Consider the following 4934-nt stretch of genomic DNA (forward strand, 5'->3'; position numbering starts at 1 on the left):
TTATTCAAGCTCCAGCCGCAAGCCTCGACCCAAGCCTGCAGCCTCAAGATCTCCAGCCTCTAGCCAAGCCTCAACACCACAAGCCTCTAGCCAACTCTTTAGTCTCTAGCCAAGCCTCAACCTCAGCCTCGTCTCTAGCCAAGCATCGTCAAGTCCTCGCCTGGGTTTAGGGTTCCGACCCCGAGGCAAGTCCAAGGGTCCGGGTTCTGGGTCCTTGTCCAGTCTCGGGCTTGGAATCCACCCCAGGCTTCTCGGTCCCAAACCCTCGTCCTGGCCGGACTTCCCTTGCCTAGACTGCATCCCGTCCCGTCCTTTGGTTCCGTCTCGTCTTGTTTCCCGGACTTCAGTGCATGTGTCTTGCAGTTGGGTCCCGATGCAACAGCCTTGGCCAACCCCAAGGCGTTCTATGCGTATGTGAAGAACAGGAGGATTACGAGAACGACGGTGGGACTGCTAAAGGATAAAAGGGCAACATGTGCCTGGAGGCGGAGGAGGCTGGGGAGGTCCAAAATGAATACTTTGCTTCAGAATTCACAAGTGAAAAGGATATTGATCAGGGCAAAGGTCGAAATAGAGCAGGCCTGTGTGCGGGACAATGTGGAGATTAAGGAAATAAAAGTGCTGAATCTTCTTAAACATCAAGATTGATAAATTCCCAGGGCCGGATATGACACAACAACCCCAGTTGTTGGGGGAATAGAGAGAAGAGATTGCCGGAGGTTTAGCTATGATCTTTGAATCAGGGGGAGTGTCGGAGGACTGGAGAATGGCAATTTTTTTTACCCTTGTTTAAAAAAAATTGTAATAGGGAGAAACCTGGGAATTATAAACCGGTGAGTATTACGTTGGTGGTATGCAAATTACTGGAAAAAATTCTTAAGGATAGTATCTACAAGCATTTGTAGAAGTACAGTCTACTCATGAATAGTCAACATGGCTTTGTGAAGGGAAGATCGTGCTTCACGAACCTGATTGAGTTTTTTTGAAGAGGTATCAAAATAAATTGATGAGGGCTGGGCAGTGGATGTGGTCTGCATGGACTTTAGCAAGGCATTTAACAAGGTCCCTCAGGAGAGACTCATCCAGTACGACATTAGTCATGGGATAAGCAGAATATTGGCTGTTTGGATATAAAAAAAAGCTTGAAGGAAGGAAGCAGAGGGTAGTTGCGGAAGGAAAGTATTCTGCATGGAGGTCGGTGACTAGTGGACTGCCGCAGTGATCTGTCCAGGGACCCCTGCTATTTGTGATTTTTATCAGTGACCTGGATGTAGACGCGGAAGGATGGGTGAGTGAGTTTGCGGATGACATGAAGATTGGAGGAGTTGTGGATGGAGCTGTAGGTGGTCGAAGGTTACAAGAGGATATAGACAGGCTGCAGAGTTGGGCTGAAAAATGGCAGATGGAGTTCAAGCTGGATAAGTGTGTGGTGATGCATTTTGGAAGGACAAACCAGAAGACTGAGTACGGGATTAATGGTCAGTTACTTAAGAGCGTGGATGAAAAAAGGGACTTTGGGGTTCAAATCCATACATCCCTCAAGGTCGCTGCGCAGGTTGATAGGGTAGTTAAGAAGGCCTATGGGATGCTAGGCTTTATTAACAGGGGGATTGAGTTCAAGAGTAGAGAGGTCATGTTGCAACTCTACAGATCTCTGGTGAGACCGCACTTAGAGTATTATGTTCAATTCTGGTCACCCCATTATAGGAAGGATGTGGAAGCTACGGAGAGGGTGCAGGAGATTTACCAGGATGTTAACTGGTTTGGAGAAAAAGTCATATGAAGCCAGGTTAGCAGAGCTGGGACTTTTCTCTTTGGGGCGTAGAAGAATGAGAGGGCACTTGATAGAGGTCTACAAGGTTATGAGAGTCATAAATAGGGTGGATATTCAGTACGTGTTTCCAAAGGCACCAACAGCAAACACCAGAGGGCATATGAACAACATTAAGGGATGGGAGTTTAGGGGTGACTTCAGGGGTAAGTTTTTTTACACAGAGGTTTGTGAGTGCCTGGAATGACTTGCCAGGGATGGTGGTAGAGGTTAAAACATTAGGAGTATTTAAGAGCCTCTTAGACAGGCACAGGGATGAAGGAAAAATAGAGGGTTATGCGGTTGTGTGGATTTAGTACATGTTTAAAGGATTATATGGTTCGGCACAACATGGAGGGTTGAAGGGCCTGTACTGTACTGTAGTGTTCTATGGTTCTTTGGAGTTTTCTGGGATGTTGAGGCCGGTGCTGTCGTCGGGATCGGCTGTAAATAGTTGTTTTATAACTATAAGGCAACACGCAGAAAATGCTGGAGCAGCTCAGCAGATGGAAAAGAGTAAACATTCAACTCTTCGGGCCGACAACCGTCATGATTTTGTCCGTGCTGTTCTGTATTTCCAGCATCAACAGATGCTCTCCTGCTTTGTTTGTAACTCAGTTCATCATATTGTTTCCATTTACTCACAAGTGGGAGTACAGAATAGGGGCATGAAGGCAGCTGAATTGTACTACTGCACAGTCTTTATTTCTATCGTTAATGAGTTTCAAAATCCGATTCAGTGGGTATTTCACCGCATTCTTGAGATCCTCTCGGAATTTGCTCTGATTTATGGCGTAAGTACACGTGTTGGTGCAGGAACTGAGGATCTGCAGCATTCCCGATGTCTCATCTATAATGTGAACGGGATTCATGACAGAATAATAAACAAAACTCTTTGAAATCCGTTGATAGATGTGAAATACCAAACGTGTTCCCCACAGCAATATGAAACTACCCGTTATGCTGAAGAGCAAAACGATGGATTTCCGTCTGTTCTCCATCTCCCGGTCCTTGTCATTCTCTCCACTCTTTTGTCCCCGGAGCCGCCTGTGTGCTGGACTAGCCGCTAGAATTCGCCTGGCTGTCAGAATATTGAGCATCAAAATCAGAAAGAATGGGACACATGGTGTTAAAATACGGTGAAACATCTCAAAAGCCGCCCATGAAGGAGAGTTTTTGTAGCTCGGTGTAAGAACACAGTACCAGGGAACACCATCAATTATTACAAGACGCTCAGAGGTAAAACCCCATGGGACACTCTCCAAACAAGTCAGCACATTCACTGCCCCGATAACCACAGCAGCGGTTCTCTCGGTGCAATATTTTATCTTCAGCTTCTCACAGCAAATAGCTACAAATCAATCGAAGGTGAAAGCGACAGTCAGCCAGACAGAGGCCGCAGTGCTCGCAAAAATCTAGCAGTACTGCACACAGGAGTGATGAACAGGAATGATTGTGGGCAGTAAATCCAAGCAGTCCACATCAGCAGCTGTTGCGATATAACGACCAGGAGATCGGCCGCTGCCATTCCCACCAGGTAGCGAGTTACACATTTGGAGAGATCGCTCGTTCCCAGGGACAGGATCACAATCGCCACCAGGTTCGCTGGAAGAAAGAGGGGAAATAGCAAATTGAGAAAATACTGAATGGAACCCAGTGCAGCATTTTTCGGGGATCGTCTAATATTTCCACTGTTTTGCTGCATGTAGCGGTAGAAGGGTGAAGAGAGAGTCAAGATCTGGCTGAGTTTACGTATTAAAATAAAGTCAAATGATTTGAATTCAGATTCCCTTCTGATTACCAAAATGTGAAAAGGCAGCCTCAAGATAAAACTAGGTAACCGCAGAGTCAATTAATGGTTGGAATAATTTCTGTCGGCGTCATCCGCCTCTGATATGAATGAAATGAATAAAACTCGACGCTGATTGCGGGATTCTTGCATTAAAAATCATCAACTTCCATGCGACTACCTGTCAGCGACAGAACAGCCGAAGGACACAACAGAAACAGCAAATCACGGAACCACTCATCCAGACGAAATAAAATATGTGGGAAAGATGTTAATGTGTATTTTCTTTTATCTGTTTCGGAGAGCCCCCATGACACGACTAACTATTTCTCATTATTAGAGTCCTCATGGCCTGTTGAATAAGCATCCCACATTATGGTAGTCATGGACATTATCCGGACCCATGTTGTAAGCAGCAAGCTCACCTTTAAGCTGCTGCTCTTTGGTCCAGCTTGGAAACTTTTGTTTAATGGCTCCAAACATTTCTACCACATGTCTCTGTTCCTTGCATAAGATGTTCTCTGCTGTCATAAGATCCACGAAGTGAATGCCAGCGTTTGTCAACCTGGATGGGACCAAATGCATTCCCATGGTTACCGCAGCCATTTACCAAGGCATTGCCTACTCGAGATTAAAGAGATGCTATAGCAGCTTTTTGGATCGATTTGGTGGGCATGGACAACTTGGTATATCGAAGACTTGCAACGATTTGCCCTCTGAAGGTCCGTCTCCATCATCTTTTGAGAAGCCGCAACACCACTGAACCCTAGGCCGTCCTGGTTTGCAGTGACCTGGGAAGGGTCTGTTTTGTCAACCCTTGTAATATCTCCGTACCTACAAAATCTTGACATAGTTCTGTTACTGGTAGCTACAGAAGGTTGAATGGCGTTCTGATAAAATTTTGGATGATGACACCTTTACAAGCTCACAGAGATGCGTGGGGTAATTATATCTGTACCTCCTCCTCTTGAGTAAAGCCTCACAAGCCAAAGTCTCAACATCTACCAGTCACACAAAAGCACAACTGTACATCCAAAATGCTGGTAGAACACAGCAGGCTAGGCAGCATCTATAGGGAGAAGCGATGTCGACGTTTCGGGCCGAGACCCTTCGTCAGGACTAACCGAAAGGAAAGATAGAAAGAGCTTTGAAAGTAGAGGGGGGTGGGGTGGAATGCGAAATGATAGGAGAAGACCCAAGGGGGTGGGATGAAGCTAAGAGCTGGAAAGGTGTTTGGCGAAAGAGCTGGAGATGGAAAAGGATCATGGGATGGGATGCCTCAGGAGAAAGAAAGGACGGGGGGAGCATCCGAGGGAGATGGAGGACAGGTAAACA

General features: G+C 46.1%; 1 pseudogene; it reads right to left on the minus strand.

Moving 5' to 3' along the window:
• Positions 1-3922: 3922 nt before the first annotated feature.
• LOC140723323 (lysozyme g-like) lies at positions 3923-4450 on the minus strand (annotated as a pseudogene).
• Between the last annotated feature and the right edge of the window lie 484 nt (positions 4451-4934).

This window comes from Hemitrygon akajei, unplaced genomic scaffold (genome assembly GCF_048418815.1).
Source record: "Hemitrygon akajei unplaced genomic scaffold, sHemAka1.3 Scf000109, whole genome shotgun sequence".
Classification (NCBI taxonomy): domain Eukaryota; kingdom Metazoa; phylum Chordata; class Chondrichthyes; order Myliobatiformes; family Dasyatidae; genus Hemitrygon; species Hemitrygon akajei.